We start from the raw sequence: 24775 nt of genomic DNA, 5'->3' as shown, positions 1-24775 counted from the left end.
ATCCTTTTTATTGTGTGAGTTCAAAACTTTAACAGGCTATGGGAGAGAAAAGTCAAGTTGCATATGCCCCAGATTAAATGAGCAGTCTTGGTAGAATCTCCTTTTATCCTTAAAAGTAGAAGAAAGTTGTAGGTTAGAAAACTGATTTGGTTATTTCAGAACTCTGGTCAATAAAAAAAATCCATACTTCAATACAAAAGCTTTCTGGAACATAATATACAAACATTAATTACTTATTCATTAACTGATATATTAAATGCCAGAGATTCAAAATATAGTACAGGAAGAATATCAAATATATGATATATTTGGGAAGAAATAGTTATAATAGACTTCATTTATTTAGTGCTTCTATGTGTCAGAGACTGTGTGCTAAGAACCCTACCTATAATACCTCAATAAATTCTTTCTACAACTCAGTAACAGATATATTATTATCCACGTGTTACTGATAAGGAAACTTTAATCAGAAGATTAAATGGTGCAAGTCACATACCATTTAAGTAGAACTGTCAGAATTCAAATTCTCAACAGACTCCAAAGTCTCTACTCTAAAACACTACCCTTGGGACCTCCCTGGAGGTCCAGTGACTCCACACTCACAATGCAGGGGGCCCAGGTTCAATCACTGGTCAGGGAACTAGATCTCACATGCCTGCTGCAACTAAGATCCTGCGTGCCGCAACTAAACATGCCGCAATGAAGATCCCACGTGCCACAACAAAGACTGGGTCTTCATAGCTTGTCTTACTGCCTACATCCTGCTTCCCTATAATGTCAACTGACCTATTTATGACCTTTCAAGGTAACTACTCTCCCTCTTGTCTCTCCTTCACGCATCTTCAAGCTATGTATCCACTGTGAACAGCTCAACTTTCTACTTGTTTCTTATCTCAAATCTAATAATGAGATCATGATTGGTTCAGCTTTTCCATGTCAGAGCAAAGATGGTGCCCCAGGCCCCCTCATAACATAGTGCTTATCCATGGTCAGGTACCTGGTCTTGTTCCAATTAGCTGGTGGCTGGTTGGGAGGGAGCAGGGGAGGAGGGGAGCCCCACCCTGTTACAAGGAGCTGTGGGTGGGTCAGTTCCCCTTGGCAGAGGCTGCAGAAACTGGGATTGACTTGGGTAATACAAATATGGTGAAGGAATTCTTTTTTTTTTTTTTAACATCCTTATTGGAGTATAATTGCTTTACAATGTTGTGTTAGCTTCTGCCGTACAACAAAGTGAATCAGCTATTATGTATACATATATCCCCATATGTCCTCCCTCTTGCATCTCCCTCCCACCCTCCCTATCCCACCCCTCTAGGTGGTCACAAAGCACCGGGCTGATCTCCCTGTGCTATGTGGCTGCTTCCCACTACCTATCTATTTTACATTTGGTAGTGTATATATGTCCATGTCACTCTCTCACTTCATCCCAGCTTACCCTTCCCCCTCCCCGTGTCCTCAAGTCCATTCTCTACATCTGAGTCTTTATTCCTGTCCTGCCCCTAGGTTCTTCAGAACCTTTTTTTATTAGAGTCCATATATATGTGTTAGCATACGGTATTTGTTTTTCTCTTTCTGACTTACTTCACTCTGTATGACAGACTCTAGGTCCATCCACCTCACTACAAATAACTCAATTTCATTTCTTTTTATGGCTGAGTAATATTCCACTGTATATATGTGCCACACTGGTGAAGGAATTCTGAATATACCACTGTGAAGAGTTTCCTTTTCTGAATTGTCCTTATCTGACTAAAAGCAGAGGCTCCCAAAAGAATTCAACTGTCATAAATGCTCTCAAGGAAACCAGGAAAGATTGACTCCTATCACTGGAGATAGCACCAGATAAGAAACCACCTAAATAGACATCATCTCTAAACTAGCATATCTCCTACCTATCCTCATAAAGGCTCATTTACCTTCTCATTTGTTTTTCCCAAAAGTACCCTTTTTCCCATTTTCTTCCCTATCATGATGGTATATAAGCCCCAAATTCTAATCACCTCCTTGAGTCACAATTTTCTGTGAATTCCCATGCACATAACATGAATAAAAAATCTTTTTTTTTCTTTTACTATCTTTTTTCAGTTAAATTCTCAGCCCCCCCACCCCCACCCAGAGATAGAACCTAAAAGGGTAGAGAAAAAGGTTTTCCTCCTGGGTTTCCCTGGTGGCATAGTGGTTGAGAGTCCGCCTGCCGATGTGAAAGAAAAAAAAAAAAAAAAAAAAAAAAAGTTTTTCCTCCTCCACAAAGAAATAGTTTGAAACCATCAAAAATTATACTGTAGAAGAGTATTTAACAGCATGGAAAAAAATCCACCATCTGTCAAGTTAAAAAATAAGGCTGCCAAACAAATGTAGAGTCAGATCTCATTTTTGTAAATATGTGTGTTTGTATACATGCATTGAAAATCTAAAAGATGTTCACTAAATTGTTAACAACTATTACCTTGAGAACTAGGAGCAATTTTAATTTTTCTTTTTATTCCATTTTGTAATATGCAAACCTGTAAACCTGTAATAAATTTATACTATCTTTTTATTGTGGGGGCGGGGGGCCGTGCTGTGTGGCATGCGGGATCTTAGTTCCCCGACCAGGGATCGAACCCGAGCCCCTGCAATGGAAGGGCAGAGTCTTCACCACTGTACTGCCAGGGAAGTCCCTATATTACTCATACATTACTTTCTATATTGAAAAACATTCAAATATTTTCTTTTTGAAAAAATAAGAATCTAAACATACCATTTGTAGAAGCCATATTATCTTTTAAATTTATCCTGAAAAAGTACAGATGAAATTAAAAATTTATTTGTGAAAATATTCATTGTCATATTAGCAAAATAAAATTTCAAAGAAAAAAGTCCAATAATACAACATCGAAAAAACTAATTAAATGATATCCATAAGGTGGATAGTTTGTGATCGTAAACATCATATCATGAAAAAAGATATGACATGCAAATACATGTACAATATACTATTGGGAAAAAACAAGTTACAAAACAATAAATTATAGTGTGACCCTATTTTATAGTTCAAAAGTACACAAAATGCATTTATGCCTAGAAAATAACCTGGAAGAATTTAACAAAAGGGGGTGGGATTACAGATAGTTTCAATTTTTTTATTTTTATGTCTCTATAATTTTTTAATTATCCCATAGTGAACCTGCATTACGAATGTAATTTTAGAAATAAGAGTTGGGGTTTTTGGTTTTATTGGGGCTTTCTATCTTGTTTAATGTAAACATAGATGGCTCTGATTGGGATTTAGGACCTTTCCTCATTTTTTGCTCTTATTTGAGACTGCTTAGCACTTGGAGAAAAGTAGCATTTGTAAAGATTTTATAGTCATGACATGAAATAGACTAGACTAATAAATGTGTACGTTTTAACACAGAAGGCAGAGGCAATTTCTCAATCATCATACTGAGTTTCTTAATGAGTGTTCATTTATTCATCACTGAGGGGCAGATAATTCTCAGAGATTGGTTCTATTCTAATAATGCCTCTACAGAATCCTGTGCTCCTCACGACCATGGTAACAAAAATTCTTTGAGAATTCCTACTTGCAAACTTGGCAGGGTGCTGGTAAGCAATGGAAACACAGATACACATTCGAATGCAGTACATTATTTCACAGTAGCTGTAATCTTTGTAAAAATCATTGTCTTCTCAAAAAATTAAAAATAGAAGTGTGATCCAGCAATTCCATTTCTGGGTATATATCCAAAGTAATTGAAAGCAGGGACTAGAACAGATATTTGTACATCCATGTTCATAGTAGCATTATTCACAGTAACCAAAAGGTAGAAGCAACCCAAGTCCTATGCACTGATGAATGTATATGCATGTGTGTGATGAAAAGTGTGTTTCATACTGTGGGTCATGGTCAAAAATGCTTGAAACCCCTATGTTAAATTGTATGTTCATTTATGGAAATTTGAAAAAATAGAATAAGTTATAAATTAGTTAATTAATTTTTATTAATGTATGTCTAATAGCAATCAGCAAAGCCAGAAAACATGGTGGCATGCAAGCCTTAGAGTTCCTACTTTATTACAGCCCTTTTCAGAAGCATATTCTTTCTGAATTCACTTCAATACCTCCACAGTCTCCACAGGGTTTCCAACTTTCTTTCTCTTGTTTTAATCACATATAGACATACACTGGACCAGTGTATGGTCCCTTGGAATCTAAGTAGGAAAGGATATGTTTAGTCAACAAAGAGTAGATTTCTTGACTATTTTAATCTACTTAAGTAAACAAAGATTGTTCTTGCCCCTCTAGCACTTTAAATTTCATGCTTAGTTGTTGATGTGCCTATGAAAATCTTATCTTCTCAATTTCTTGACCTTTTTCAAGGGTCAAGAAAAGGCCCAGTGGGGACAGTGACGGAGGTCAGCCCAGGCTGAAGCAGCCAACTGACAGTGCATGGAACTATGGCCAACCATGTCAACAGATCTGATTTTCCAAGAGAAGCTAGAAATTTCTATTTTTATGTGCAATCTCCTGTTGTTAAATGTTGGCAATTAATTCAAAATAATTTTAAACACTTTGAAGAACAAATAAAATGTCTGCAAGCAGCCCAGTTTGTGACCTCTTCTTCCAGAAGTCTGCTAGATAAGACAACAATAACTATCCTTCAGAGCCTCCATAACTTCACCTCATTCTAACCTCCACCCCTTCCTCACCCCCAAATTAACTGTTCTCTGATCTGAGTTACTAACACAACTCATGTGTATCCCTGTTATAGTACTCATTACATTTTATGATCATTTTGTTGTTGCTGTCGTTGTTGTTTTCCTACATATCCATCTACCTTGCTAAAGAAACTGTGATTTCAAATGTTAAACCCTGAGCTTGGCACTCAGGTGGAATTTGAGAAAATCAGTTTGAGTCCCAGCTCTGACATGAGACAACTTTGGGCAAGTCACTTGACCACTTTAGGTTCAATTTTCACACCTAAAATATGAATTGTTAATAATAATGGATAAAATGGTGCCTGCATTATTAGCTGTAGCAATAGAATACAGTGAGATAGCTTCAGTCACACCTTCCCACAAGGCCTCAGGAAGAAACCTTGAGTGTAGATGGACTTTTTTTTAATTAATAATTATGATAATAAGTGGAATACTGAGTGCTTATATATTCCAGGCACTTCCAAGATGCTTTATATGGTTCCATAAACTTCACAACAACTCCATGAGGTAAACACCATGATTATTTATATTTTACCAGTGAAGAAAATAGGGCTTAGGGTGGTAGGATAGCACTTCTACTAAGTGGCAGAATTGGAACCAAAATGTCCCACTGTAGAGCCCACCATCTTGAGCACACCCCTAACTCACAACAGTGCAAAGTCTCAGAATGGGGTCATTTCCTCAAACTGTGTGGTTCTGAAGGCAATAAGATGGACAGATACATACACCCTTGTGTCATTTATATTCTTTTTGTAAAGAAAGATGCTCTCATTCGTTTATGAAAAAAAATCCATAGGGAGTGGCTAGACTGGATGGATGGTTGCCTGTGGGGACAGGGAAATGATTTTAAGCAGATTTCTCTAAGGAGACAATTTGAGAAGTTTCAACAAAGGGAAGGAGAGGGCTTAGAAGATGTGAGCCAGGAGCTTGCTCCAGCCTCCCAGCCCCAATCTCACCCCAGCTGTGGACAGCTGACTATAGATGCTGCGTTGCCAGCAGGTAGGAACTGGGGCCAGGGATGGCAGCCTCCCCGGGAAAGGTGGAGGCTGCTCAAACTTCAGATACGCCCTTTTTCTTGGTGATGGTAAATCTTGCCATTCATCATAAAAAGGTAAGTATAGGAGCCCAATAGGCAGCCATCAGTTAATGAGGGTTTACTTGACTAATGCAGTTCTTACTCGGTTCTCATTTGAAGCTTAATCCCTGGTGAGTAGTTGGTGTTTCTCGTGTACATTTGAAAGGGTCTTAACACAAAGTGAGAGAGTGGCATGGACATATATACACTACCAAATGTAAAACAGATAGCTAGTGGGAAGCAGCCGCATAGCACAGGGAGATCAGCTCTGTGCTTTGTGACCACCTATAGGGGTGGGATAGGGAGGGTGGGTGGGAGGGAGACGCAAGAGGGAAGAGATATGGGGTTATATGTATAGCTGATTCACTTTGTTGTAAAGCAGAAACTAACACACCATTGTAAAGCAATTATACTCCAATAAAGATGTTAAAAAAAATTTAAAAAAACACTTAATCTCAAAAAAAAAAGGGTCTTAACAATGTCATTTCCAAAGGAGAGTGGGGGGTAGAAAGTGGGAGGTGGGGGGAATCATTCTAAACGCCGTTTTCCCCTCCCTCTCACTGTTGTGGCCTCTCCCGTTGCAGAGCACAGGCTCTGGATGCACAGGCTCAGCGGCCATGGCTCACGGGCCCAGCTGCTCCGCGGCATGTGGGATCCTCCCGGACCGGGGCTCGAACCCGTGTCCCCTGCATCAGCAGGCAGACTCTCAACCACTGTGCCACCAGGCAAGCCCCTTACCATTTATTTTTAAATAACTGTGCACAAGAAAAGGAAAGAAACATCGTCAGAGACCTTTACAAATTCAGATAAACTTGTCTGGGATGTTTGATTGTTTAGTTTGGGAAAGCTGTTTTCACAATTCAGAGTGATATGTGAATGCAATGGCATGCCTGCAGTAACCTGGGAAGGCTTTAGGCAGATGACCTAGCTGAGGAGGAGCCAGCACTAGTATCCAAGGTTTCTATTTTCTAAATATAAAAATAGTTTCGGGGATAGAGGTGGTCCTGCAGTAACATTTTGACCAATGCTAAAGAGATAAAAATGACAGGAGCTGAATTCAACCAGATTGATGCAGATGAGAATAGAAGGCGGGACTTCAAGGGGTGCCAGCGCCAAAACAGAAAATGTCCTCAGTCATAGGGCATGAGGTCAGAGGGACACCTAGGGTGCTTATTGGCCAGCTTCAACGTCGAATGGAAAAAGTGTGGGTTGCTCCCAGCCACTGAGCACAACTGCCTTCCCTAGGGAGTAGTCAGATACTTGCCCAATAGTCTATGAGGTGATCCACCTTTTCTTTTTTTTTTTCTTTTTTTTCAGCAGGAGTGAACATAATAGTAGACTGACAGCTTGAAACAGCCTACATGACTGGCATTATAGGAGCTGACCAGATTATTTTGTAGAGGACATCCAACTCTGAACTGAGACTTCCTTGCTTCCAACCGGGTCAGTCCAATGTGGTGCTCATACCCTGCAGTTTCCCATGGGTAAAAAATAAATGAAGAAAAGGGAAAAAGAAATATGGGTTTTGGGACCTAAGTGTTCCAACAATTAGGGGAGAGCATGGTGTCTGGGCTTACTTTATTCTCAAGACAATCCTACCAGAGATGTGCTATTCCTTCTGCCTATGGATAAAAAAAACTAAGGCACAGATTGGTTAAGTAATATGCCCCAATATGCCAATGTTAAAAAAAAAAAAAAGCCTATGCGGCTCTATAATTCAAATGTTTAAACACTATGCTGTACTGTCCCTCAATGAGATGACACATGGAAAGTACTTTGACAGTACCTGCCCTATAGAAAGAGTTCAATATATATTGGCTAGTATTATTATTCTCCTTTTGTATACAGACATTTATATTCCAGTTAAAAATTATCAGTTAAGTTTATCAGTTAACTAAAAAGTATTTTGAATAACAGTTTATCAAAGTATATTCCCTAGGAACTTCTACTAGAGTTAGGTAGTATCGTGGTAGCCATTCTCCAGGATGGCCCCCAATGATCCCAGCCTCTTGGAGGTCACATCTCTCTCACACTGTATCAGGTTGATCTGCATGACCAATAGGCTATGGAGGATAATAGAATGTCACTCCTGAGGCTAGGTTATAAAAGACACTGTGGCTTTTGCCTTCCTCTCTCTTAGATCCCTCAGTCTGGGATGGGTTTAGCTGCCATGGTATGAGTAGCCCTATAGAGAGATCTCCATGGCAGAGAACTGAGGCTTCCTGCCAAGAGCCATGTGAATGAATCACCTTGAAAGTGGATCCTCCCCCAGTCAAGCCTTCAGATTTCAGCAACCCTGGCCAACATCATGACTGCAACCTCGTGACAGACTCTGAGCCAGAGCCACCCAGCTAAGCCACTCCAGGTTTCTTAACCCTCAGGAGCTATGTGTTTATTGTTCAAAGGCACTACATTTGGGGTTACTGTTAAACAGCGATACATAACTAATACATGATCTCTTCCTGAAACCTTCTACCGACCCCCAGCATTTTGTAACCCCTTCTACCATAGCACTTGCTATATTCTGACTTTCATGTTTTCACCTCAGTCTCCCCTTCTAAAAAATGAGCTCAAGAACAAGCACTGATACTGTCCCTGACCTTTAGATTCCCAGGATCTAGCATAATCCTGTAACTGGTATGAATTTCAATAAGTGTATGCTATTAGACTGTACTATCTCCACTTACTATATGTCCTCTTTCTTAAAAATACAGTCTATATTTCTTATTTTTCATGAATTCAGGTTGTTCTTGCTGTCTAAACAATTAGGCCTGCTTTCTTTCAGCTAGTATTTGGTTATTAAAGTTCACACTAAATTTGTACTATCCAAGATCTTAAACATATCTTTTTTATTTTTACAATAAAAAGTATGTAATGTAGCACCATTCCTATGCTTTCAAAGCCACTCTTCCATTAGCCCCAAATTTTTCTTTTTGCCAAATAAGATCAAATACCTGGAGACAAAAGTAGTTCACCAAAAGAAAAGCTAAAATAATTTCCTAGAAAATATTGCTTGAGTTGGCTGCACAATATCAGAGTGTTGAGATTAAACTGGAGGTTTTATTTTTTTAGCTCATATTTAATTCATGGAATATACCTTTATTGTTATTAAAGATATCAGTTAAATCTATAGTTCATTCTGCACTCTGACCCTTTAGAGACCAAATTTGTCATTTTTTTCCTAAAATGTTATATAAAACTTGAGTGATCAGTGACACTTATTTTGTATTTGTAAAATAAGAAACACATTAAGGAATATGAACTTCTTAGTAAATGGAAAGCAGTCCACATCAATGCATCCCTCATCTGGTCATGACCAAGGGGTCCACCACTTCTAGGAGGCTCTACCCTCAGGAAACAAAGGCCTAACTGTCATTTCAAAGTTGTTATCTATCTTCACTCCAAAATATTCTAAAATGCAACAAAGGAATGGATGCTATTCCTGCCGATAAGTCTCCAGATGCAACCGTTCTGAAGAGAAGTTTCTCAGCTCTGGGTGACCTGAGGGTCATCTATATGCATTGACACTTCACACATTCAAATTTGGGCGTGGGGGGGTAGATCTTGGCATTGACACACAATGTAACTCAACAATAACGAACTTGTAGAATCTCACACAGATAGTGTCCTCAGGTTGTATCCCATTGTGTTCTAGCCTGGAGAAAATACCTAAAATAAAAGATGAGCATTCATTGTGTTCATCCAAGCAATAAGTTCAAGAGTTGAGGGTGAGAATAGAAATCATCTATCCCACACACACAGCTTGGAAACTGAGGACTAGAACTATCTAACCCTTCCCCTCCCCCAAACACACACACATACATACCCCTTACTTTCAACAATACATTAACAGAACTTACTACTCCACTGTCCTCATTATCATAGCTTTAACTAAGCCAGAAGACTCTTGCCCAGGTAAATCACTCAACTGTGCATTATAGGAGCTTCCCAAAAAGAAGTTTCACCTCTTCAACAGGAAGCATCAATAGTCAGTTAATACCCTAAGGATCTTCAAATTCCTCACCTCAAAATCCTTTTCTTGCTGCTTCCAATCTTAAATTATTGTATTATTATCCTTATCTAATCAAGCCCCCCCACTGAGGAATATTACTCCATAAAAAAGAATGAAATAATGCTATTTGCAGCAACATGGATGGACCTAGAGATTATCACACTAAGTGAAGTAAGCCAGACAAAGATCATATGATATCACTTATATGTGTAATCTAAAAAAAAAAAAAAGATACAAATGAACTTATATATAAAACAGAAATACTGGATTACTTTGCTATACATCTGAGACTAACACAACATTGTAAGTCAACTATACTTCAATTTTTTTAAAAAAGCCCCCTCATTGAAAGAGTACCTTAAACCAAACTTCCAATTCTCAATAAAATCTGACCTTGCTCTTTCCCCTCAGAGACATCACCCAGGCTCTGCCTAGCTGGTTATCTGCCTTGCCACAGCAAACAATAAACATACCTTTGTCTTATCAACAGGTTGTGTTGGTGATATTTGGAGAGCCAGCCCTTGACAAGTGCTTAGTATGGGTATCTGCCATTATTTGCCCTGCTAGATGAGAAAACCAAAACTCAAAGAAGTGGCTCACTCTAAGACACACAGGAAATGGAAGAACTGGGACCAGAATCCATGTCTGCCTACTCCCAAGTCTTTGTTTTTCCTTTACACCAATGGTTCTCAAAGAATGGTCCCCAGACCAGCAGCATCAGTATCAACTGGGAAATTGTTAGAAATACAAATTCTTGGGCCCTCCCCAGACTTACTGAATCTGAAATTCTGGTGTGGGGCCTGGGAATCTCTGCTTTTAGATGCTCTCCAGGGGATCTTGATACAGACTAAAGTTTGGGAAACCCTGTCTACACCATGCTGCCTTCTGTAGAGTACTGGAACTTGAGATCACTTTTGAGGGCTAGAGAAACTGGGTTGTGTAGTGGTTAGAGGCTCTGAGAAGTTAAGAGTTCCAGTGCCTGCCACTAACTGCCTTGCTAAGAAACAACCTGTTTAGACCCAGCATATCCCATTGGCTTGTCAATAGACAGGCCAGTGGTTGCTCTCTTCCCTCTTAACCATTCATAGGGTAGGAAAAGAACAGCTTTGCTCTAGTCTTTGGTCAAAGGAAGACTGAATTTTCTCTTTGGCCATCCTTAATCCTACTGCTAGCTTCTCAGATACCGTGATTCTCAATGCATTTCAGTTCAATGTTTTGCCACGTTTGCCTAGCAGCTCATTCTGTGCCTACCTGTAACCCTTCTTATCTTTCAACTCCTTCCTCTTTGGGAGGAAACACTTCTGTGGCAATATGATCAGCTAATGTGCTGCCCTGGTTGGTACATTGATCAACAAAAAAATTCTTATAATTCTGAAACCAAACTTTTTTTCTCTTTTTTGCTCCAAGGATCAGTTCAGTAGCTACAGTAATGCTCTCATCACCCATTGCTTCTCTGAAATGTTTACGATCTCAGCTTTCCCCTGAATCAAGCTGTTGTCAAGAGGTTCAGGGCCGGTACAAGAAACAGGCAGAACAAGAGACTGATATTTATAGAGACTAAAAGGAAGTTAAGGAATCTTTGATGGTTCAGGATGGGAGCTTGAAAGGCCTTTGACACTGGACAAAGGATTATACAGTCCTGAACTTGTGGCCAATAGCTGTACAACAAGGGGAAAGAGAGGGAGTAGCAGAGAAGAGAGGAAGAAGCTAAGCTGGTGCTCACTTGCAGACTGGGATCAAAAGCACACTACTTTTTAAAACCTATCGTTCTTTTTTAAACAAAAATAACTTGAGATTGTTCAGTTTCTGCAGTCTGTTCATCCCAACAGAGCATCAGGAACGTGGAGTGTTTTAGTTACTTTCAAAGCTGAGGGTGGGGACCTCCCGGTGGGGGAACATGATGTATGTTGACTGCAGTTGCTAGGAGGAGAGCTGCAGAGAGCGCCTCAGATCTCATTCATCTCTGTTCTTGCCCCTTGATAGGTTTCTGGGGATTTGTTGATTAGTTTTCATACTTGATTTGGAACTTTGGTTTTTATTGACCTGCACTAAACCAGTTAGTACCAGAAAGGGTCCCACATTAAGCATCAGCAAGCCTGGCCTGATTTATCAAAGAGGAGTGTGTGTGGTGTTTAAGCATGGACATGAGACTCAGGCAGAATCTTCCCCAGCTTGCCATGTCTCTAGACTCTGGTGGGCTGTCTTGAGGAATAAATGAGAAAATCAATGTAATTACCTGACTGCGAGCTATTATCATTCAATTCACACAAACTGGGAGTTTAGCAGGTGCTTGTCCCTGTGCAGGTGAGTCCTGCGGGGTCACAGAGGGGCTGTCTTTGGGGAACAGGTCTGGTTTGTACCATCACCAGACCCCAGTAAATTCAAACAAGCTCCTGAAGACCCTAAATTTCTAAATTTAATACACTTCTCATCTGAAGAAACACACGTCTTCCAGGCTCTTTGTGGGGAGCAAGTGAATAAGATCATCTGAAATTTTCATCAAACTGTTATGTGAGGCTAACAAAAGATAGCATCATCATCCCATGCTCTTGGATTGGAAGAATTAATATTGTTAAAATGGCCATACTACCCAGAGCAATATACAGATTTAATCAAATTACCCATGACTGTTTATACAGAACTAGAACAAATAGTCATAAAATTTATATGGAACCATAAAAGACCCAGAATTTCCAAAGCAATCCTGAGGAAAAAGAACAAAGCAGGAGGCAGACTTCAGACAATACTACAAAGCTAGAGTAATCAAAACACTGTGGTATTGGCACAAAAAACAGACATATGGATCAATGGAACAGAATAGAGAGCTCAGAAATAAACCCACACACCTATGGTCAATTAATCTTCGACAAAGGAAGCAAGAAGATACAATGAAAAAAAGACAGTCTCTTCAGCAAGTGGTGTTGGGAAAGTTGGACAGCCACATATAAATCAATGAAGTTAGAACACACCCTCATACAACACACAAAAATAAACTCAAAATGGCTTAAAGACTTAAACATAAGACATGACATCATAAAACTCCTAGAAGAGATCATAGACAAAACATTCTCTGACATAAATTGTACCAATGTTTTCTTAGATCAGGCTCCCAAGGCAACAGAAATAAAAGCAAAAATAAACAAATGGGACCTAATCAAACTTACAAGCTTTTGTACAGCAAAGGAAATCATAAACAAAACAAAAAGACAACCTACAAACTGGGAGAAAATATTTGCAAATGATGCAACAAACATGGGCTTAATTTCCAAAATATACAAACAGCTCATAAAGAAGACATACAGATGGCAAATAGGCACATGAAAAGATGCTCAACATTGCTAATTATTAGAGAAATTCAAATCAAAACTATAATAAGGTATCACCTCACACTGGTCAGAATGGCCATCATTAAAAAGTCTACAAATAACAAATGTTGGAGAGGATGTGGAGAAAAGGGCACCCTCCTACATCATTGGTGGGAATGTAAATTGGTACAGTCACTATGGAAAACAGTATAGAGGTTCCTGAAAAAACTAAAAATAGAGTTGCCATATGATCCAACAATCCCACTCCTGGGCATATCTCTGAATATAATTCAAAAAGATACATGTGCCCCTATGTTCATTGCAGCACTATTTGCAATAGCCAAGACATGGAAACAAGCTAAATGTCCATCAAAAGATGAAGGGATAAAGAAGATGTAGTAGATATATATGATGGAATATTACTCAGCCATAAAGAAGAATGAAATAATGTCATTTGCAGTAACATGGATGGACCTAGAGTTTATCATACTAAGCGAAGTGAGTCAGACAGAGAAAGACAAATATCATATGATATCACTTATATGTGGAATCTAAAATATGACACAAATGAACTTATCTACAAAACAGAAATAGACTCACTGACATAGAGAACAGACATGTGGTTGCCAAGGGGGAGGGGAGTGGGGGAGGCTTGGATTGGGAATTTGGGACTAGTAGATGAAAACTATTATGTATAGAATGGATAAGCAAAAAGGTCCTACTGTAGAGCACAGGGAACTATATTCAATACCCTGTGATAAACCATTATGAAAAAGATTATGAAAAGGAATTATATATATATATATATATATCACTGAATCACTTTGCTGTATAGCAGAAATTAACACAACATTGTAAATCAACTATACTTCAATAAAATAAATTTTTAAAAAAACATAGCATCATCATTTGTTATAGAAGTAGAATACATACTTTTAAATTTCTGATTCTGATATTACTTGAACTTTGACTGCTGTAGTATAATAGAAAGAACCCCTGAATTAGGAATTAGAAGACCCGTATTTAGATCCTGGTTCTGTCATTTATTAGCTGTGCAACTTTGGGCTAGTCACTTAACCTCCCTGGGCCTCAGTTTCCTTATCTAAGAACTGGCAAACATTATTTACCCCACATGTTTCTGTAACAAAAAAATAAGATGTTGGAGAGAGGGGGAGGATAAAGCATGTTGTAAACTGTAAGCATCATCCACATGTGACTGCCATTAATAGAGAGAGATTAGAGATAGCTGCTCCAGAATGGGCTCCTTCTGCTTCTTGAATTCCTGCACCCTCCAGACCACATAGAAACTGCAATCTAGATTCCTCTTGCCACCTTAAGGGAGCTGCCCTAAAGAGTCAAGTTTGGTTCGGGCATATTATAGAAATAGTAATTATAACAAAAGCCACCATTTATTGTGCACTTAACGTGTGCCTAAAACTGTACTAAGCACTTTTATATATATTAGTTCAAATAATCCTTATAACTTGAAAAGTAAGAATTACTCTTCCCAGTTTGCAGATAGGCTCAGAGAGATAATTGTCCAGAAGTTGCACAGCTAATAACCTGAGATTTTGACCGACACCTGAGCCAACACACTTAATCAACGTTACTCTCACTGTTCTTTTCTTCTGCATGTTCCTTGAAAGAAGCCTGAAGTCAGTTTGGGCTGAAGATCCCAAATCCTGACTCCTAAATCTTCATATTAAGCTGGATGGAAAATGTCTAGCACACAATTTAAATTACAATCTGCTTTCCCACCCTCACTCCTCCAAAATAACTGCAGTTATAAAAAACTTGATGTAACTTAATCTCTGTTCCTCAACCCTAACAGCTATAAAAAGTCTCAATCATAAATGACCTGAAACCCATTTTGGTTAGTTCTAAGGTTTTTTAAAACACTTGACATATAATACACACACACACACACAGAGGCTTTAAAGCTTTTTTTTTTTTCCACAAAAGCATCAGAGAAAAATTTTCCCAGGACCTGAGCTCAAGATATTCTTGATACCAGATGCCTCCACAAGCTGGGCTGCTGTCAGTGGGACAGAGAAGCTGCCAAGAAGCCAGGCCATTTTCACTCCACATTTAGTCTGAGGCCAGAGTGTTGTCTTTCAGCTTTTAGAAAGACCTCCCAGGGTGAGGTGGACCCAGCAATGACAGTATATGACCATCATGGACTCAGGGTAGAGAAAAAAGGTAATAGCCTTTGTAAATGACCAAGATCTTATCTGTAAAAGCTGGAAGCCTCTTTTTCCAATGCAAAAACAGAAACAGTCCAAATTAATCTTTGCTTGGGAGGCAGGGAATCCTAATTCAATGGTCTAAGTCATGCCAATCAACTTCTGAGGAGGACAGCATCCTAGTGCTGTGGGCCTTGAACAGCAAGCTTGGTCCCACAAGTTTGGTCACAGTGTGATTATGCTTGTTTTATTCAAAGTCAGTCTCAAGGAATGTTACGATAAGCTTGGTAAGGACTCCACACCAGAGAGGCACACATATGTATGTGCTTCAGTGAAACAGTGTTGATACAGAACATTGAAAATGGAATATGTTGAGGGGATAAGAAAGAAGAGACTGTTTAACGTCTTTTGCTTTGGTCTAACAGATTTTACATATATAGGTTTCTGTGGAACGATAGTGATGTATATCCTTGGCCTTCAGTATGGCATGGGGATGAAGAGAGTGGAAAGGGAAATACCTAAAGTCCCTGAAGGCCCTTAGTCCGTTCATTCAACAACCATTTATTGGAAGACCACCATGCACCAGGTAAGGTGCCATGTGCTGCAGATACAAAGAGCAGGCATCACTGCTGCCCTCGTGGAATTTGGTATGGAGTAGAGGAGTCAGTCAACAATCAAATAACCACACGAACATATGAAAAACTGAAGCTGCGACAAGTGCTAGGAAGGAGTGTTCATGGTGTTTTGAGAGGCAAAGTTAGGAGAGTCTGACCTAGTCAGAGGGGTTAGGAGAGTCTGACCTAGTCAGAGAGGTCAGCAAGGGCTTCTCTGAGAAAGCAATGCTTTAGCTAAGATCTAAAGGATGAGTAGAGGTTAACTAGGCCAAGGAATGGGGGAGGGAGACAAAGTGTTGGTCAGTGGAACAGCAGATGCAAAGACCTAGTGTTGAAGGGAGCCATCTTGGAGGGAAGTCAGAAGAGATCTGACCTAAAGAGTCACCAGAAAGGCCCACCAACCCCTAAACACCTCTGCCTCTGCTGTCTAAAATCTCACGATTATTAAGGCATACTTTGGGTTAAGATTCTTTTTCCCTGAAGCATTCTTTTATGCTCAGAAGAATAATCCATTAAATCAAGTGAATGGTTTTATCTGGTCAATTTTCTTCCTTAATAGCACAGGTTATAGCCACAAGTCCTTGAGATTTGTACAGGGGTTAGAGTAGGTGGCATTAAAGAAAGAAAATATTCAATGACACTTATTAAAGATAGTAAAGGCAGATTTGATTCAGGACCATCACGATAGGTATAGGGACCACTGCGATGGGATTTCCCAATAGGGAAGAGAGATTGGACTCAGTTCTGAATACAGCAGAGGCAACTGGGAATTTATAACCAAGAAGCGGGGGTGGGGGTGGGGGGGCGGCCAATAGATGGACAATTACTAAGAGGAAACATCAGGAGTAAGAGGGGTTCTGGCTAAACTCACCTAATAGGATTCTTGCTGAAGACAGGCCAGGGTAATCACACCTCACTTAGGGGATGCTAGAAGATCAGGAACCTGATCAAATATCAAGGGTGATCAGATATCAAAGGTGTGGGGCTATGGTAAATTGACTTATCAGGGCTCCTGCTAAAACTAGATTTTACAAGGAAGTGCACAGATAAGCCTAAGAGAAGGTCCAGGAGCCTGACTAGAGTTAGTCAAGTAAGCAATCTTTGCCAATACCCCTTTTGTTCAAAGAAAGAAGAGACATTCTTCTTTCCTCTGAATAATGTAAGTCCATTTTCTCTTTCAGTCACCTTTTGTTCATTAAGGACCAGCTGACTCATCTTTTGGGACTTGGTAGTAGAAGGTATTTGTTGGATGGTGCTAGCAGTCAGGCATTTAATAAGGGGAGCTTTGTGAAAATAAAAGAAAATCAAAAATTAATAGTTAAAAAATTAATTTCTGAGGATAGCCAGTCAAGATTTTTAGGCTTGAGCTTGAAGCATCTTTATCAGATGGAGTGAAGATGGAAGTGTCCCTCTGATGAATTTTCCTGGTTTGCAGTTTGAATGCCTTGGGTGATGGCACCAGGTGTTCCAGTGAACTTCTTCTTTTTCTTTTTTTTTTGGTCTCGTGGCATTTGGGTTCCTAGTTTCCTGACTAGGGATCAAACCCACGCCTCCTGCAGTGGAAGCTGGAGTCGTAAACACTGGACTGCCAGGGAAGTCCCTTTTCTTTTTTTTTTTTTTCTAGTGAACTTTCTGAATGGTTCATACAGTAGGAGGCATGAAGGTTGCCCATACATGATCTGTTGTGGTCATTTTTTTTTAAGTTTATGTCAATTCCTCCAGCTTCACCTCATAGGCTTTCAGGAGAAGGGCAGTTTTAGTTCCAAATCAGAAGGGAGAAAAACTGGAAGCATTTGGAGAGTTGTAGCTAGATATTGGAAGAAACTAGAATTCAGGATTTAGTAAGGACTAGCAAAATGTGCAAGACAGAGCCCACAAGTTGTCCATTGAAACAAACAAAATTCTTCCTACAGTCACCCCCACTTCTATCAAAGAAAATCAAAGTAAGACTAATTTATTTGCGAAGTACATCTGGTCTCATTAAACTTGGCCTATTTATACAAGCACAGCAAAAGCTTGCATAGGCCCTTTTTCTGAGTTCGCTTTGCTGGAATTTTTCAAAAGGAATACCAGATTGGGCTTTCAAAAGCTTCTCAAGGCTAAGAAGCCAAGCCAAGAATTCACTACCATATTTTGCCTGCAATGCCTACTAATTCAGGTGAATTCCTCTTTTCTCAGTGTCCCCAAAATATCCTGAGGTCCTCTGCCCAAAGTAACCTTCCTTACTCATCCATAAAGCAGGAAAACCTAAAAGCCAGGTAAACCCTGACTTTTCCAAGGGGGCTTTTGTAAGCATTGCCTCCTGAAAGTCAACCTTAGTTCCTTAATACTGTCTGGTCATATCTGATTTGATGCACATCATTCTTAAATATGGCATTCCAGTCAAATCCTTAGAAATATAACCAATTTTTCCAGTTGTGTCCTGTTACAAGGAGAACAGATTCTCATTGAACTTATGCAGATGACTATATTGCCATGAAAATAAGAATACTAAGAGTTACTTCTGGAGCGAGTAGGTAGGGAGAAAAGATAAATGCTTCAATTCTATTTACAAAGACATAATTTACCAAACTTCTGTAAGTTACAGATAGCTTTAAAAAAAGAGAAAAAGAGTTTCCTTAAATCTGGAAAACAAAACACTAAGGAGCCATCAACGTTTCAAACAAAAAGTCATAAAAAATTTATAGTCATCCTCATCAGTTCATTCAGTCCCATGAATTAATTCTTGTTCTGCTTGATCTTGGGTTAGCAGTTTTATGAATTCATCAGCTTCTTCATTAGTTCTAGAAATTCTCACTCAGTCCAGTGATGTGGTCTTAAAGTTATTCAAGTGATGCCATTATGGAGCCTTCTCACCTGTGGCTGATTGTAAATGCTTTCAGAGTAGAATCAAAGGAAAACTGTAACTTCCTGGGAATGACAAAAAACTTAAAAACAGCCATGGTTAAAGTTCTTATGAGAGTTCATTTGATAAGGAAAATAATTACTTCCGTGGCATATAACATTTTAACATAATAACTGGAAACAAAGGTATTGCAAATTTTTAAGAACTTCATACGATTTCTGGAATATCTATAATCAAGCAACATGTATACACATATAACCTAAGAAGATTTATCATCACTTCTTTTTTTTAATTAATTAATTGATTAATTAATTTATGGCTGTGTTGGGTCTTCGTTGCTGCACACGGGCTTTCTTTAGCTGCGGCGAGCGCGGGCTACTCCTGGTTGCGGTGTGCGGGCTTCTCATTGCAGTGGCTTCTCTTGTCACGGAGGACAGGCTCTAGGCACGCGGGCTTCAACAGTTGTGGCGCACGGGCTTAGTTGCTCCGAGGTATGCGAGATTTTCCCAGACCAGGGCTGGAACCTATGTTCCTTGCATTGGCAGGTGAATTCTTAACCACTGGGCCACCAGGGAAGCCCAATCATCACTTCTTATTTGACAATGATTCCCATGTAACTTAATGCACCAAATAAACCTAATTAGCTTAATATCTTTCTTTTACAAGGTGAGGGACAAATCCTTTGAGATTTTCTAGGAGTGCTTCCGGGAAATCTCAGTTTGAAGTCAAAAAGACTCCATTTAGAATTTGATTTTGGAAAGTTGTCAAAAATGTCAGCAGGTTTGAACACTTGACAAAATAGGATCACAGGTCACTGTGAAACAATACTTAATTATCCATTTGACCAAAGTGACAATTAAAAGATTTCAAGGGCAAATACAGAAAGTTACATAGTTGTAAAAAAAAAACCAAAACAAAAAAAACCACTTAGCTCTTTTAATATTGAGAAGACTTAGGCTTCTGATGAAGACAATATGAAGCACAGGAAAGTATTTTAAGACACAAAATCTTGATTTCCCAGGCAGATTACTTAAAAGGTAAAGAAAAATCTTTTTTTTTTTTTTTTTACAGTTTCTTTTTAAGAGCAGACCAATAATCTAAGAAAACTTGGTTGGTGCAACACAGGGAGAAAATCAAGTTCTAGTTTTGCATCAATGCACCATTAATACTAAGGCTAAGGTTTATTTTTTTTTTAAAAAGTAAATAAATCCATCCAATCTTGGCCAGCTTTGGCCACATGAGAAAAAAAAAATCACTTTCCAAGATTTCTTTTCCATAAACATTCTAAAATTTTTTTTTAATATTTTTTGTCTTACTCTTTCTTATTTCTAATTCTGAAACAATCAGCCATTCTACTTTAGGACAAAGTTACTCTTTTTCTCCCTTAACAAAAACGCATACTTCACACCTTCCCTTATCAAACACATCTTACTTTACGGCACACAGAATTTTTTTCTTTGCCCTTATTATTTATGATAGATTCATTTATACATATTGATTAGAATTTTTAACCATTACTAACCCAAATTTCAGTGACTGCTAGGAAGCAGGCAATTGTGAACTGTCTGCCACATACTGTCATTCTGTAGCAAATTTATGAATGTATAAATTCACAATTTTCTAGAGGGATGTCTTTTTCATAGTACAATTTCTGATGTTTATTAACAGATGCAAATATATTTAGCTTCTCTATACTGTATAAAAACAAGATGTCAAAAGTTGATATACTTAAACTCATGTTTAGCAATTAATGTCTCAATATTTTATCTGATTTGGAAATGATCTAGACATTCAGTGAATTCCATCATTTAACTTAACTTATTATAGCTTTAAGAGTTCAAGTCATCAAAAAGATTTTTACAACTATTTTTAACTAGGCATATTATAAATCATAATTATTGTTGAAAAGTTTATTTATAAAGTTTTATCCCACTTATATTTATTTAATTCACTTGTTCTTAAAATTATGCTTGACTTGTTCATGAAAATTTCATGAGACATCAAACAAAGCTAGCCATCATCTTATTTTCTTGTGAACAATTCAGGAAAGTATCAAAAAAAAAAAAAATCACAGACGTGGAAAACCTAAAGTTAAACATGATTCTTTCCTTTTTTTTTTCTTTTTTACTGTCATGCTTGACATGCATCAAGCAATTCCTTTTTATTGTACATTTTGTTTTGAGGTTGGGTTTATAGTTTTATAATCTTGAATATCTAGTAGAGATAATATAAGCCTGTTTGACTCGTAAACCTAGGTAGGAAAAAATTGTATATCCACATTATATTTAATGCTGAAACCTCTGAAGACATGCATGTTTTGTTCTACCAACAATTTAAAAACTACCTTCATTTACCAAAGAATATCCCAGATTATCTAAACTTAAAAAAAATTTGGGTTGGTTTCTATATTTTTGAGAGTTTTAGGAAAAAAATTATAAAAGTGCTCATTTATCTCTAAGTCAATTCAAAAAAATTCCTTTGAAATAGTTTATAAGTTAATTTGATAATACTATCCAGAAATAGAAAAATATCAATGTACATATAACATATATACAGACAAACATACACAAATATTCAGGCAAATGCAGAGATCTTATAGTCTTCATTCTAAAATTTTAGTTGAGTCAGTAAAACATAGTAATGCAAACTCACTGGTTTATCTCCACTTTATATTTTTGTCTGAATTGTATTTCCAACAAATGGGACAAGTTAAGGTTACCTGTCTACCAGTATCAGTGGAGGAGACTTTCAAAATTTTCTCTTGCCCTGATATGTAATCCGATGGAGGCTGTGAACTAAATTTTAGGCCAGTGACCAAGAAGACAACTAGTTGCTACCTGGATGTCTCTAATGCACATCTGAGTGGACAAAACATCCAGCTCTCTTTCTAAATAAATTTTTTTTCTCTTTTCAGCTTCAAGTGCTTTTGGAGGTCCCTGAGTCCCTTGAGAGCTTCTGATAGAGGATAGGGAGCCTAAAATCCAAGGGAGATGAGGGGCTAAGTGGGAAGGGAAAAGTCTGGCAGGGTGGAGAGAGGGATGGAGGAGGTAGGGGTTTGAAGGGGACTTATAAAAGGGTTCAAGGGAACTGGAGAGAACAATAAACGTAGTAAGAGGAAGAAGGAGGAACAAACACAATGGGAAGGCACAGGTCTTAGAGGAGCCAGTTTGGGGAGGTCTCAAGTTTTCCAAAGAAGCCAATGAAGTTCCAAATTATCCTCAGCAAAATCATGCCAACAAGAAAAGAAGCAGACAGAGTTGGTGGAGCATGTAGTCAGTTAGAGTTTCAAGAATGGGGTTTCAATTGACTGAGAAGTTCCCATGGGAGAAGCAGGATCCAACAGAGAGAACAGAGAGGTCTCATAGAGAGCCAAGAAGAAAGGCTTCCAGCCCAGAGAATCAGGGAATACTCTCCACTCAGGAAAGAAAGCCAGCAAGGAGAGACTGCCAGTTCAGCAGGTCCCTTCCAAACAAGGAAGCCTGGGACTCTAACTCAGCTTCTCACACACAGAGACACCTCAGACACTAGCCCAGCATCTTTGTCTGGACTCTAACTCAGCTTCTGGAGTACACTCAGAACCTTAAGGATCAAAATCTGTCTTTACCAGCTTCAACAGACATCTCTCTGGAGCACTGGTTCAGGAGTCAGACTATTCAATGTATCCCTGATCAATCAGTCAGGACTGAAGACAAAGCTACAAAGGTCCACTCTTAGGGTCCTGGATGAGAGGTATGGGATCCAATGATGAATATGATCCTATCCAAGTCATGGCACCATAACTGTGAGAGGAAAAAAATTCAATGATGCTTGTTAAAGATGGTAAGGCAGATGATTCAGGACCATCATAATAGGTATAAGGACCTCTGCAATGGGAATTTACAGTAGGAGAGGGAGACTGGGCTCAACTCTGAATACAGTATGGCCAACTGGGAATTTATAGCCAAGGAGCAGGGTGGGGGGCATCAAATGGAAAATTATTAAGAGGAAATATCAGAAGTAAGAGAGGTTCTGGCTAAACCCACCTAACAGGATTCTTGTTGAAGACATGCCAAGGTGATCAGACCTCATCTGGGGGATGCTGGAGGATCAGGTACCTCATCAAATATCAAAGGTGATCAGATATTGAGAGTGTGGGGTTCTGGTTAAACTGACTTATCAGGGCTCCTGCTAAAACTAGATTTTACGAAGAAGTGCACAGATAAGCCTAGGAGAAGGTTCAGTAGCCTAACCAAAGTTTGGTCAAGCAAAGAATCTTTGTCAGTGGGTTTATTTTAAAGAGGAAAGGGACAACAAAAATAGGAGATGGGGAACCCCAAAGATAAAACTTCACATTGGACTTCCCTGGTGGCACAGAGGTTGAGAATCTGCCTGCCAATGCAGGCGACACGGGTTCGATCCCTGGTCCGGGAAGATTCCACATGCTGCGGAGCAACTAAGCCCATGCGCCACAACTACTGAGCCTGCACTCTAGAGCCCACGAGCCACAACTACTGAGCCTGCGTGCCACAACTACTGAAGCCCGCGTGCCTAGAGCCTGTGCTCCACAACAAGAGAAGCCACCGCAATGAGAAGCCTGCGCACCGCAACAAAGAGTAGCCCCCACTCGCAGCAACTAGAGAAGGCCCGTGTACAGCAACGAAGACCCAACACAACCAAAGATAAACAAATAAATAAATAATTTTTTTTAAAAAAAGAATAAACTTTTAAAAAAAAACTTCATATTTTTCTAAATTTTCTAAATTTCATATTTGTCAAGACCATCCCTGCCAGAATTCATTAACAGTCTGATCCCCAGAAAATCATGTAACCTTTTGCCTTCATAGAGATTAATGCAGCCCAGGATAGTCTCAGCCTTTGAGAGAAGTCCAGGAAAGGAAGCAATCCAAGAAAAGGAGGGAAGCACCACATTGTGAGAATGCCGATAACACATTGTAACTTAACCTAACCTGAGTCTCCCACCTAAATCACTTTCAGTAGCTCAAGTATCCTTCACAGTTCTGTAGCTGACAAAATATATTGATTTCAGTATTTTTTCCCTAGAATCTCGTAATAGAAGTTTCTCCCCCATGGCACAAGATTAAGTAAGTAAATTATGCTGGCTTTTCTGTCATGTAGGCCTGGTTATCAAATCCTGACTGCCCTGTGATCACAGGCTGATCTAACCACCCTCAACCTGCTTTCTCAGCTGTAAACCAGGAATCATTACTGTACCTACCCATACTGTAGCTTCTTTGCAGATGAGATAAAATAAAGAATTAAAGTGCTTAGCAAATTGCCTGTCAGGCTGTCAGCGTTTAATAAATGGGAGAAATTTGAAAATAGGGGATAGGTGAGGGAGCTGGCAAAGTCTAGAAAGAGTATACAGTTCCTAAGAGAGAGAAGTGCCCTGGGTTTCAGGTGATGAACCAGCCAGGCCAACAGGCACACACACCAGGACTCAAAAGAAATTAAGAAGCCTGAGAGAAACTTGGGCTGGGATTTAGAGACAAACTGCAAATAGCCCTATCCCTCTCGTGCTTCCTCTTCAGACGTGTGAGGTGAGTTCACCGACAGACAGGAAAGAAAAAAATGACAAGGGCCACCCACACTGCCTGAAGAGACCTACGGTGCTGACATAGAATTTAAGATTAAGACTTTTGACCAGGATAGGACATCTGCCTGGGGAAATTCTGGGAAGAGTGATGCTTAGGAAACTGGTAAGAGCTTAAATAAGTGGGAGTAAATTAGAAAACTGGGCAAAGAAGATGAAAGGAGATTTACTGCCTTCCTACAGATTGTGAGCTACAGCCCATGAAACTGACCTTGTTACAGATGGAATCATTTCTTGCAGGAAAACTCCTTGGCCTTGTTGAGCTTGGCCTGGTTTTCTCCGGTAAGATTTTCCTCTTTCTGGAAAAAAAAGCAATACAGTAAAAAGAGAGAAACTGTATAGTGAGAATGCCAAAGAATGTCAGAGTGTATGAATCATGGGGGAAAGAATTCCCAAATTTATCTTTTCCCAAAGTTATTTTTATCAAGAAGAAAGCGATTGCTTTCTTGAG

This window comes from Neophocaena asiaeorientalis, unplaced genomic scaffold, assembly GCF_003031525.2.
Source record: "Neophocaena asiaeorientalis asiaeorientalis breed wild unplaced genomic scaffold, Neophocaena_asiaeorientalis_V1.1 scaffold92, whole genome shotgun sequence".
Lineage (NCBI taxonomy): Eukaryota > Metazoa > Chordata > Mammalia > Artiodactyla > Phocoenidae > Neophocaena > Neophocaena asiaeorientalis.
The sequence above is the reverse complement of the archived record's forward strand: the minus strand, read 5'-3'. Positions refer to the sequence as shown.